General features: G+C 42.0%; 1 protein-coding gene across 8 annotated transcripts in view; it reads left to right on the forward strand.

The window, feature by feature from the left end:
* The first annotated feature begins 949 nt into the window (after positions 1-949).
* Positions 950-13,692, forward strand: part of LOC121592991 (mucin-5AC) — an 81,433-nt gene continuing 68,690 nt past the window's right edge. Inside the window, exons 1-2 of one of the 8 annotated variants that reach the window (XM_041914996.1) lie at positions 950-1,150; positions 2,737-3,154. The gene's annotated coding sequence lies outside the window, so the exon portion shown is untranslated. The other 7 variants (XM_041914998.1, XM_041914995.1, XM_041914997.1 and 4 more) reach the window with 7 other exon arrangements.

The following is a 13,692-nucleotide window of genomic DNA, read 5'->3' on the forward strand; positions in this document are numbered from 1 at the left end:
ATTTGCATTGCGACAAAGCGTAAGTATAGGTTTTAAAAAGGACTAAAGCATACGACTCATTTTTAGAGCAGTCCAGCGTTTTTTTATTTACTGCAATGTGACAGAGGACAGCCCAATTAGGAAATTTTTTGAAAAAAAAAACAAACAAACAAAATAATTAAAACAGATACCACATAATTGTTCATGTACATTAAAGAACTGATCGTTTCCAAGGAGTTAGAAATGATGTTGTGGTGAATTTGAGAACAAGGAACTTTCTTTTCATTTTCAACACATCACAAAGAACTGTCAAACTCAGTCCAGCTCGACGCACGTCGAAAATCATGCGGAGGAAAGGAATATCGCAGAAGGTTCGTACAATTTGTTCAAATTATTGATTTTGAGCCAAGTTTCAAATATCGAGGGTTTGACACTCCTGTAATGTAAGATACGGCTGCTTTCAAGCAAATCTGAAATGCTGTTCGGCATTCAAGCAAACCACGCTACTTAGCAGTAATTTGAACATGTAACATTTTGGGTTAGCGTTTTTATACTATTGTCTAATTTTTCATTTTGTATCAGTGTGATGATCTGATCTCAATGTTTTGATACAATGAAATATGTGGGAAATAAGTATCACACACTGCTTTAATTAGTTTTTGCTTAAAGCTGTGTAGCAATTTTCTGTTTTTAACAACTGTGCAGCTTTTTTCATCAATCACAAATTCCATTAAAATTGCTTATAATTGTTTCTAGCCAAGCTACACCGGTAACAACAACTTTGGAAAACTACATCAACCATTAACGCTCTGTAATTTTCCACCAAAATACACCGGTTTCATATTTACACAGGCCATCTCAATCCATCCAGCGGCATCTCAAACCGGATTCAGTTTGCGAGTGCGCGAGCACGCGGTGGGTTCGTCGCTTACCAGCCCCGCGCAGATGATCGTGCTTCATTCGGGTTTTGAAAGTCAGCGCAAGCACACACGGCCGATCGGTGTGGCAGCGTGGCTAACAACGTTTCAAATACGCAAGGCAAACGAACGACGAAGGAAAAAAAACAAACGACAACAACAACAACCGATCGCGCGGTGGAAACTTCACGTAAACGCAAACAACAAACAAACTTGGGCGACTGTTCGGTGTCCTCCCAGCTATGTACACTAAGGTCGAGCGGGGTTCCGCTGTGGGAATAACCCAGTGTGTTGAGGTTTTTTTTCGCTACTAAAATTCCAAGAAAGCTGTTAAATTTGTATGTGTGTGTGTGTGTGCATTTGGAGTTGTGTTTTGGTGATAAGATGTACAAAATGTGACTTGAGTGAAGAGTGGCGGGTAGCAGTAGTGTGCTATTAATTTTACAAAAATATCATTCGATCTGCTTTAACTGATCTTAAGTGAGATTGGTAGTTTTATTTCGTTAAGCATTTTACCCAACAATTTCAAAGTGTGCCGTGTTCAGTGATGATTGGTGATCAATCCTCTGGTTTGTACAGTCACAGCACATGCTCCCAGGCAGCTCCTCATCGAAAGGAAAAGGTGACATTACACCATGTTTGGCAGCGTGTCCACCACCGTCCGTCCGCTTGGCAGTGCCCAACCCGCGAAGGCGTGTTTCTTCGCGTGTGACCATCGTGTGTTGGCTCATCATTGGATCGCATCAAGCAGATAGGCTGGCGGCTGGCAGATTGTCCACGGCCGTGGTGGTCATCTTTCGGCGCTGCGTTGATGGTCAATGCGCCACCGTCACCCCGTCACACTTGCCACTGCCAGAGGTCGCCTCTTCCGGTGGTGAGGATCGCGTAACGCAGCGCTTTTTGTGTTTTGGTAACGTTTCGTTTTGTGGTGCTGTTTCTTCGCGCCAAACAGGTTTCGGTGTCTTGGCTCCGCTTGGTTGAAGCAGCCGACGGGGGCCAAAGAAAGATGTGATGGTGTGTGCATCATCGAAAAAAAAAGGCAAACTAAAAATGATTTCTTTTTGCGTTTTTGATATAGTTTGGTGGGTTTGGGTTTCGGACCGTGTCTTCTTTTAAAATTTTGCGCCGCCGGGTGACCGCCTCAACTCAGTGATTCCGTGATGAGCAACCAGGTTGAGGTTGTGGAATGTTTTTTTTCAAAGGTGATTTTCATTCGAGCGTTATCAAACACAAAACAACACCAACAGCGGACTACACAAGCCGGCCAACAGTTTGGGAGCGATTGCGAATACATTGTCCGACACCGGGTTAGGATTTCGGTTTGCCCGGCCACTCCTTACACCAGCGGTACGTGATTAGTGATACGTAGATTGTGAAACACATTGCTCTAAACGTGGAACGAAGCGCCAAATTGCTTCAAACAAATGAGATGATCTTTATGATGAGCTTTTGTGCGTTGAGCATTCCTTCCCCCGTGTGTGTATGGGCACTGCGCGTTAAGTGACAAAGAGCCGACTGGTTGCAAGGCACAGCGAGTGAAAGTGAAAATTAACAACCCTTATCTGGTAGTTTTCATCTCGCATCTTGCGATCGCCCATCGCGCCAGCCAAATCTGCGCCGAGAGGCACGTCGTTTGAAGGGAAATTGTAATGATTATTTCGAGTGAAAATTTCCTCCTATACCGTTCCTCTCTGGGCAGTGTGGGGGAGTGTTTTAATTGTGCGGTGAATTATGCATCTTGTTTTGATGATTGTAGGGTGTGTTTGCTGTTGAAGTGTGTTTGCTGTTATAGTGAGTTTCAAATAATGAGCTTTTTATTCACCTTGTTTTCCGTCCTTAGTGATTTACTGTGCTTAGGAAGAACGCGACGCTGTCCAGAGTGTTGAATGGTGCTTGCAAGTGGTGATTGAAGATACATTTAGCCGTTTGATTTTGATAACAAATAATTTCGTGTACCAATAGCACGAAGCAAGTGAGAGTGATCTTTTTGTGAGTGTGTGTGTGTGTCTGGAAAACGCTTCCACGATCCACGCCAGACGCCAGTGTGATAGCGATCGAAAGAAGTGAAAATCTAATCTTCCCGCCGGTACGCTGGTGGTACAACAAAAAAAACAACAACCCACACTACGTATCCGTAATCATAACCGTAACCATACGGCGGCCGTTGCTGTTGCACCCACCGACTGCACAGAAGCTTAATGGAAAGTTTCGGAACGGTTGTAGCTGCTTGTTGAAGGTTTGAAGCTGTTTTGATGCTGGTAGGTAGTTTTTCTTTTGTTAGTTTTGGGAGCTTTTCCAAGGGTGAGGTCATTTTTTTGAAGGCATAATGAGAGGTTTGGTTTTTCGAAAAACGAATTAATTTAATTTACTATAAAAGGAAACACTTGTTTCACTTGGGAGACAACTACAACATTTGAAGCATGGCTGCACATTAGTAAGTTATTCTATTAGGCAGAATAATGTACAAAATATTAATATTTAACAATCTCCAATGGCTGTAGAACATATCATAAGTCGTAATGTAACTCTAACTGAAAAAAGGACTTGCATTGGACTAACACTGCGTTATCTATTTTGATAACATTCTCGTTCCTTAGCTTAACACCACATCCTTAAAAAAACCCAATGGAGAAAACTAAAAATAAAGTGATGAATAGAAAAATACATAAGCTTGGACGAAACTAAGAATACAATGAAATTTTATCGATCAGTTTGCTTCACTAAAATATATTATTGGATTTTAAACACCCCCAGACTTCTCTAATTCTGACTTAGAATCTATAAATTCCAAAAAAAAAATCAAACACATTGAAATATCAAAAGATTTTTTCTATTATTTAAAAAAGCGATAAAAAAATACTTTAATAAGGATATACTCTATATACACACTAACACTCGTTTAAACTCGTTAGTTTGTAAGAGCAGAGGGAATTATTGTTTAATTAAATAGCTTCAAACGAAAGGCTTAGTAGATGAGGTTAAGGTTCTAAGCTTCTGTTTTCTTTGAAAGTAACTAAGTATAAATAGACACAACAATCGATGCAGCATACGCTACAGGATCTTCTATCAAATGTGCTAAACTATTTTATTTTAGCATAGTTTGTATAGTTAATTATGTTAAAGAAAATAAAACAATTAAGCAATTAGGTCCCACCTGAATATCTAACAGATGTTAGTAGCATTTAGATAAAATGAAGGCAGAATTTGTGTCTCGTGCTCGTGCTTCCACTAATGCATCGCGTTTCGTAATGGTTAATCTGTCATTTAAGATTTCAAACAATGCCTTGCTTATCTTAAGAAAGCTTTTACGTACCATTATTAAAAGCCATAAATTAAGCCGTTTGCCTACACCCTTCGCGCACAGGGCTTTTTTCCCGTTTTTGTTAACGTTTAATTAACTCTTCCCGCCTAGCCTGCACCCGCAACAGCAGCAGCAGCAGCAGCAAAGGAAGGAAAAAAACTAGATCAATTACACACGAACGGAACGCAAACCGCAAACCGTGTTCTACAAACGTCAAAAGAAGCCATTCATCATATGGGGGTGTTTTCCTTCTTTTTTTTTTTGCTCACTTCCCCATGCCCGGATACAACGCCGCACGTGGAATGGTAACGCAAAACCACATTCTAGACACGTGAGATCGCGTTCGATTGCGATAACTTCGGCGTGTGTGTGTGTGTTAACAGTTTTTAAGCGATAAAATACGGTCGAAACAAAAAATGGCCTGCCGTACCGCCCAACGCCTCACGATCACAACAGTTCGATTGTTTTCTGCTTTTTTGTGAGGTGCTTTTAAGCACCCCATAGATGCAGCTGTCCTGTTGGCTTGCATGCAGTTTGCATCGGCAAAGCCGCCTGGTCTGTGGCTACACTCCATGCTTATGGAATGTTTCGTGGAATCTGGCCGGACCGAGGTCACTGTTGGATGGAATTCGCCTTCGGGGCTGGGTGGTTGACTGTCGCGGCCGTGGACCTGTCGCTTTTCTTCGGAGCAGTCTAGATGCAGAACGATCTAGACGAGAGGTGGTAATATCGCGATCTCGTAATTATTTAATAGTGCTCTGTTTTTGATTTCTAGCTAATGATTGGTGTTGGAAAGTAATAATTAACGAAACCGACTCAACACGTCGTATAGCGTTCGCCTCGGGGTAAAGGAACACACATGGGGCTCTCGATTGGTTACATGGGATTGGAGGGCATACATTTTACCGATCGATAGGGCAAATGGTTCAAACGGAATGCTGGAAGATATTAAATATGTTGGACCAAATATGGTGTGGTTTCACTTGGAAGTCTCACCTCAATCCTGCTTTGTCTGTAACGTTATATTTATTTACCAAATATATCATTTTCAGTTAAGACTTCTTGTGACTTTATGAATTTGAAATGTGTTGAATTCGGGAACGATCGTAGCGATTGACAAAACGATAGAAAATGGTGTTTTCTTTGGATGTTTTTCGAACAGTTTGCCAAATTGTACGCATAACTGAACAGGATACTCATTAAATAAATTCAAGCAACCGTTGCTCATTAAAGCAAACTGCAATTCTCGTTCCTCTTGGATTGAGTTTCGGAGGGTTCTCTATTTGTTCTTCCTCAAAATTTCATTTTCCCTGGACCAGTTACGAAACAAAATCCAAATTATCACTTTTTAAATCCAGAAAACCACTTCCTACGAGTATCTTCAGCTTGAGCATGGTTAATTCTCGCTAAAATACCTTGGCTTTCAGAGGACATTTTCTCACTTTTGTCCATAGTGAAGCAGAACATCCAAAGAAGAGGGCATCTTTAGGGAAGAACACACATTGATCCTCATGTTTAATGTCCTCTGTTATGACAGTTCTAGGTAAACAGGATTCGTGTATCTCACTATTTTAGACAGTTAACCTTTCTAAGCTTTTGACAGCTATCCGTTAGAATTGAGCTGTTTGAATATAGTGGTAAAACATCTTATTTTTGCTTTAATTAACTCTAAATGCCTGTGTCTTGCTTGCTCCCTTGAAAAAACTCTCAATACGAATGGCTTAATCATTGCTTATTCTGAACTATTCTAAAAAAATAAGACCCAAAAAATTAACAGCCTAATAAATCAGATCCACTTACGGTTAGAATGGGGCACTCCATAAGCTTATCTGCAATTCCCAAGCAGCCGTTTAATATTCATAACTTTCTCAGCCAACACATGCTTCACACATGGACACCTTTGCCGAAAAAAGTACGAAATTTCAAAATTTCATCAAAACTATCCCGAGCGCGAGCTAAACGTGGCTTTGTCGGAACATTAAATTTATCACTTCGTTGATTGTCAGTGCGAACCCGGTTTCAACACATACCCGTCGTTGTCGTGCTGATCTATTACCGTGACTGGGTGGGGCTTAACGAGCTCAAATTAAAATTCCCGTAACATATTTCTTCACATAGCTAAGCCTGGTTGGTAATGATTGCGGAGAATTTCTTTTACTTCACCCTACGAATGACGTTTAGAATTAATCTTACGATTGGTGGCCACACTCTCTTTCAGCGCCTTCGTTCTCCCCCACACACATTTCGGTTGCGCTTCGGAAGTGGAGATTAAATTCATCCGTTCCACCGTGAAGACGTAACTTTGAAACGCTAAACTGAGCGATTAATTCATCGCGCTCTCGTACTTATCTTTATCACCTTCACGGTGATTCCTCCCCCACGGAAAAAAACCCTTCGCCCGTGTCCCTGAAAATGTGGCGCCCAAAATGGAAAAATTAAACCATACCAAGTCGCCTCCGCCTCCTTCTAAAAGCAAGGCGCCACAATTAACGCACCGACCCAACAAGCTAAACACTACGTGCGGCAGGGCGCTTTTGGTGTGCGTTCCGTCCGATGTGGCCTTCGGTTGCGTTACGGATTGTTACATAGTCCACCATAGGCAGTGCAGAATTCATAAATCAGTAAGCACACAATCGAACAACACCACACCAAGCAGCAGTTGCGGCGAGAGGAAAACCCTCTCCGCCTTCGGCTTAAATCTTGATGCTGCCGCTTCTTCAACAGTCTCATGATTAAAACATCACCCACGGTTTGGCCCTCGAATTCTAAGCGCATAAAATTGCGCCAAACACACTCATGAAAAAGACACCTCAGCTACTTAAGCTGGCTTGCTGGCAAGAAGGGGTATGTGGGGAAGGGGGGGAGGGGCTGAGGTAAGTTTTCCTTCACTGCATCCTCCACCCGAGGCACCAGAGAGACAGAGAGAGAGGGGGAGCCGCTTTTCAGCTTTTCAGATGGGCACCGCTTCAAACGAACCCTCCCGGTAACTGCAACGCCGGCCAAAGCGACGAACCTTCTCCACCCCACAATCGGCCGACAATGCAATACGTTTGAAGGGTTGCTGCGTCCTTCCATGTAGCTGTATTTCTACATCAGTGAGCAGCTCGGAATACAATGGTCAATCGGTTTGTGTTCGGTCGGCCAGGCCGGCATCGGTGTATCGCCTTCTTACCTTCACAGCCAAATAATGGCCCACAAAAAGGGTTTCATTGAGAGGCGAATTGGAAAAGCTGGCAGCACACGCATCTCTTATCCGGGGCTCCCAATGGGTACGTTGCAAGAGAATGTACCCCAAACCCTCCCCCTGTACAGCTTCATCCATCAAAAATGTGCACATAAATTGTGCCCACGTGTGTCTTTTGTTCTGTGTAGCATTCTCCGACAAAACCGTTCTAAGACCGCCCGGCAAAAACTAAGATTACGTTCCAGGGGGAGAGAGAGGCTGTGGAGCGATTAAAATGCGAAACAATCAAACAGAACGCATATGCGCATGTGACAAAGCGTGTATCGCACCAGGGTTGACGGTGGTTTGACGAAGGTCAGCAGTTCAGCTTTACTTCCGAGAGGAACAAACAACTCCGAATGACGTTGAGCTGCATGTGTTCTACACAATGCAAACGGTGAAGTGCATTTCGCACTTGTTCAGCAGTGTTTGTCAGCGTGTCTGGGAGCGTACGGAATGACCCTTTCTTGGGGGAGGGTTTTGCTGACCCGGGGAAGAAGCGTGGCTTTACGAGCGTTGCCTGTCCATGGACGGGGCCATTTTGTTTGACGGGGTTTTTATCTTCCGCCTGTGCTTGTGGTAACGTTTGTTTATGGATGTTAATGGCAATTGTTACTGGGTTGGAAGGGGGGGGGGGGATTTTTAAGAGGCTGAGATTGTTGGCGTTGTGTTAATTTTGCGCCACTTTACAGTATCCGTAAGGTACTATGTTCTAAGTATATGCAGAAGAGGTTTAATGCGTCTACGCGTTTGAAGTATTTTTTTACACTTTCGAGCTTTAAAAACTGGCGAGAGGGGGTTCCTTATGGTTATTTGAAACATGGCATGAAAACTTTGTCATGATTTTACATAAACTTACTTACTTTAAATATTCAAAATTTTTAATTTTATCAAAATTTGATGTTTAATGGATTCATTTGATTGAGAAAACTACAAGCTTACGTTGAAATTTTTCATTAGAATATCTTGCTTATGGCCGTAAATATTACCAGATAATGTGATCAGAGACAATCAATCGATAACTCTATAACAATCAAATTGAATGAATGGAAATAACGTTATTTTGTTTTATTTTAAGGTGAACAGTACCAAATAAAACTAAAAAAAGGTTTAAAGTTGACAATAATATTTAAAAGGCCATGAAAATGAAGCAGTAAGGCGCTTAACTATTAAACTACTGTTTTATATTTTAATCTTTTCATTGGAAGCTCCATCCACTTCCCGCAACGAAACCTCACGCAGCCTTGCACATTGCAGTACCGGTTGCATTCGTTGCACTTTAAGGCTGCGATTTTATTGGCATCGTTTTGTCATCATCGGCAAAGAGTGCAGCATATAAAATGAACCTGTACCAACACTGCAGCACTGGCAAACGGGTATAAATCTCATCGTGTAGCATCTAAACCATCGCCACCAGTAGACGGAGGGAGCGGATAGAAATGGGGCTAGACGTGGTGAAAAACTAAACCCCCCCTCCGCTCACAGTTCTAGCGCAAAATCGCAATGCGCATCCGAGCGCAATCAACGAAGTTATCAGGTCGTCAACGGGCGCAACAATTACGTCGTTAAACGTGACAATCGACACTGCGCGAACTGAACGCAATGCGAGGTTGCGGAACCGCGGTCTCTTTTTTTACAGCCCTTTGCGCAAAACAAAACAAAAAAACAGAATTGCACGAGAACAAGTGTGTGCGTGAGCTGGTGGTGGGTTTTTTTCTTTCTCTCTTTTTGGAGCGCAAACCCACCCACCCGGACGTACGCTGATGATGGGGTGGGCTAATGTTTTTTTTTATCGAACCGCGCAGGGAATCATATTGCACATTGCGATTGCGCGAACGGGAAGCCCCAACAGCGAGTGTACGGCGGGGCAGTGCAGTGGCAGTGCTTTTGCTGTACGTGACGATGAAGGATAACGGACGGGAGGTGCAACAGAACGGTTTGCTTTCACGCGTGCCTGGCTGGCCTGGGTTGCGCACGCGAGCCTTTTGTGGAAGGGGGTTTGGGGGTTGGTGTGTGTTTGAATTATGACCATTTTGGCTCTCACGCCCCTTGGAAGCGTCCGCTTTACGTGACTTGGGTGGTGGCTGTACAATTAAGAAGCTTGCCCGCTGGGGTTTCATGTGCAGTGTAGGCATCACGGACTTATCTTAAAAAAAAACATTTTTAATTTCGTTTAAATTAAATTTTAAACGTTTAATATTACAATGTTTTTGAATTACAAAATCATTATCTATTGCATTTTATTAAAATTCGCAACAGTTTGTCCAATGTCAGGTCATTGCGTTATAGCAATTACCCTTAATTTTCTATGTTCAGTAGCACAAAATTGGGCAATTGATGTGATCCAAAACCCCCTTCGATCCCAAGTGACACCAAACACCTACAAATGGGTTGAATTAACCTTACTCACGCATACTGAGCCCCCCCCTGAGCCACTGGACGCATGAGGATACGCATGAGCAATGTAAGGGGGCAAACCGAAATGCAACCCCCAGACGCCACCGTGTCTAGAGCGAATAGCTCCAGCTCCCGTCTGTGTCGGGCGGGTATTTGGAGCACAAAATCGAAACCATACAGATGGGAAAACAAAATGAAACGAACGCACGAAACGCGGGCGGGTTGAATGACATTTTGTACGTACAAATGGACATTGCACGTGTAACAACGGATCCGGTGCATGCAGCAAACAGATATGTGGAGGTTAAATTGAATGAAAAAGCTACGGGAATGTTTACATAGGGTTTTACGGTTTGATGTTACTGTTTACTGAATGGTTGCATTATAAGGAATTTTAGGGTGTATTGCATATGAATGAAATAGATATATAAATTAGCAGAACAGAAACCTCAGCCAATATTGCATTGTTCTATTTATTTATATTATTCTCTTTTATACTTAACACAATGGTTTTCTATTATCGGATTGATATTTTTTAGTAATACAATTGAAGAAAGTGTTGCGATGCTAATATTCAAACTGATCTATAAAGCATGTGTAATATTTAAAAACTTCCCTCCATTTACAATCAAAATTGCTCTTCGAAATAAAAAGATAAAAAGTCAGCGCTGGCAAACTCGCGGACCAAAATGCAACTGAAAATAATAGCACGAGCCGCAGCCTAGTTTTTACATGATATTACAAAGGATTATATTATATGGTACAAAATCAGATCGTTAGTCGCTCTTTTCATTTCAAGACGATAATTACGATACAAAAGTTGACTCTTTGAAAAAAAAATAGCTAAAAGATTAATTCGAAATGTTTCATAGGCCTCTAATATTCCCAAGTTTTATGGCAACTGACAAGATTCAGTACCTAAAAATAATGTGCAAAAACTGGCCATGACCAACGCGTTAGTTCCAATACAGAGCTGTAAATTTTGTGAAGAAAAGTTGGTATTGGTGTCATTTTGACTATCAATATTTTTGAGCTGGAATTAAAGCAGTGAATTCTTACGTTTGATGCTGCCTAAAGTCTATAAATTACAACAGGTAGTTCAGTCTACTTCAGATTTTCATTTTACAGAGGAGTGGAAGGTGTTATAAAAGTCCCTAGTACCCATTATTCCCTTTTAGCCAATCTCCATACAAATCTGCATTGATTATGGCGACTAAATTCAGTGTCCTATGCCCACCAATAGTTTATCTAATCACATTGCTCGTGGTAGGATGCCTGATGGAAGCCTGTTGGAGATCGTTTGTAACATTCTACCAAAAGTAACAAGTCTTTTTCTTATATAAATTACTTAATTGGTCGCCAAGTGTCTTGAAGGATGGCTTAACAATAAAAAAGTAATGTTCCTAAACTACATACATATGAGTAAGACATTCACGATTTTGTATGAGGTTGAAACTAAACCATAAGTTGTTTATTTTAAGAATTGTTCATCAAATATGTGTTGCTAGCAAATATAATCATCGGAAAGGGTATAACATGATTTTCATTGATTTTTTTTAACCATTTTTCTAAAACTGTGCGAAATTGAAAGCTCAGTTTAATCAAAATAACCATGTTTGATTATTATGTCGTTGAATTGAACAGTTTTTGCAATTCTTATCTTTTTTATGCATACATGCATAGAGAGAAAGTAGGAAAAAACCGACAAGATTTCATGATGATGCATGATCTGACATAGAGAAATCTGGGAAGTTTAAAATCTCCTCATATTTCAGCATTCTGGAATTGACTGACATGTAATATAGAAGCAGCAATACTTCTACAAATAATTTTTAGCTCAAGCGGTCGCGGGCCAAACCAAAAGACCTCGCAGGCCACCGGGTTTGACATCTCTGGCTTAAGTTATAAACTTTTAAGCCAAACCGATCGTAAAAAGTCAACGATTGAGTAGATTCATTACAATTTAGAAGGTTGCAAAGAGCGGGCTAGAATACAATGACTCCTAAATATAGGTTTGTTCTTTCCTTGCGTTAAAAGATGAATAAAATTATCTGTTCATTAACAGCAGTTTATCAGTTTTGGTTAGAATCCTGGTTTTGAGCCATGTAATAAAGAAGTTATTTTTTTTTTTTGCAAGCCCAATGTTGTCAGTAAAATGTAGATTTTCTTTCCGATTTATTGCCTACTATCATCATCATCAAGCAGCGGCCCAAGATCCTGTTTCATTTTCATTCACTCAACACCCTGCCAGATATCGATCTGCACACCTTAAGCCAGCTTCTTGTCGCTCCCTCCGACGGCTAATTGATTAAAACGTCTATTCTAGCCTATAAATCTTCATCCCCTTTCTGCAACCATGAGCAAAGTGAACGCTCAAACACACGCGTACATTGCTGCACCGAGTCGAAGGCACCATAAATAAGTCGTTCGGTCGATCGATCGGTCGCACCGGCAAAAGCAGATGATCCGCGGCGTGTGAGTCGATTGCGCAAAAGCATTCGACCTATTCCCTCGACTGACCGACGGTAGAAGGTTTCGTTGTTTAGAAGCACGCTTGCCACATCGCCGCCACATTCGCACAGTGGCCCGCAGCAAATTATTGCTCTTATTTCGAGAAGGTCTCTCATCGTGCGCACCAAAACGCGGACTCGACCGTGTGGTAGCTTCTGGTGGTAGCTGGTGGTGTGTTGCGCTGAGAACACGTCCGAAGAACCATTAAAGTGAATTATACGCTCTGCAAGTGTGCAGTGCGTGTGCTTCTTTCTTTCCACATTTTTTTTTGTATTCGTTTTTGTTCACCCCTCACTCACCCCGACTCACTTTTGGGGTAAGGTAAAGGGCCACTCGGGGCACCGCGAGGAAGTGAAGGGCCGACCGATTAAAGGCATCGCTGAGTGCTCGATGCACGAAAACAAGATCACCAGGCAGCGGCAGATCGTTGAGGCATCTTTCACCACCGCTCGTGTGCTGAAAGGATGCCGGTGTGGATGGATCGTCGTACGCAATGGCTGAGGACGGCATTGATTGGTTCGAAGGCAACATTGCCACACCGCCGAAGGACGGTCCTGTTGACGCACTGTCGAGCGATCCTCTCGGGGCGATTTTTTTTTAAGGGTAATTGATTTTTTTCTTCCACCTCAAAGCAAATACGATCGTGATGACAGTGAGGTGAGATTATTAGTGCGCAGTGTTAGTGTGGTATGCGATAGGGTATTGCTTTCCATAGCTTGATGGGAGAGCGATATAATGTGCGTGGTGGGATGAAAAAATAATGCCATCGAGCATAATGAGAAATGCTTCATTCAATTGCTGGGTATAGGAATGAATGTCCAAAAACTTCAAGCAGTATTTTAGAGACATTCTTGTGGTATTTGTTTACCCTAACGTGGCTACTTCTTCAAGAAAAATCTTATTTCGATCAAAAAGTAATGTTTTTGTGTGTTCATCAAGATGCTGCTAAACACGTCATCTCTAACCAAATTGCTTACATTTTAATTGCATTTTTGCAGCCGTTCTTTTCACTGTTTCTCAACCTAAATTCACTCAATTTGAAACAAAGCACAGACGATCGATTTTCGCACTCACAACTTCCGATCGAGCTACAAGCGACTTTGCTATCGTTTCCATCGCGTTTACATTTAACATAAAAAAAACAACTTAATCATCACATCGATTCAGATCAAAGCCGTTGACGGTTAATGTACCAGCACGTGCGGCGGCATGGCTTTCGGGTGTGCTCACGGCTCACTGCCATCTGCCACTGGTACCGGTGCTCGATTTTCACGCAGCGGAAACGGGGAAATAGAGCCGAAAACGGAAAAATGCCCCTTTCCTCTTACTCCTGCCCTGTATGCCACCGCGGCAGTACAGAGTAC

Source organism: Anopheles merus, chromosome 2L (genome assembly GCF_017562075.2).
Source record: "Anopheles merus strain MAF chromosome 2L, AmerM5.1, whole genome shotgun sequence".
NCBI lineage: Eukaryota > Metazoa > Arthropoda > Insecta > Diptera > Culicidae > Anopheles > Anopheles merus.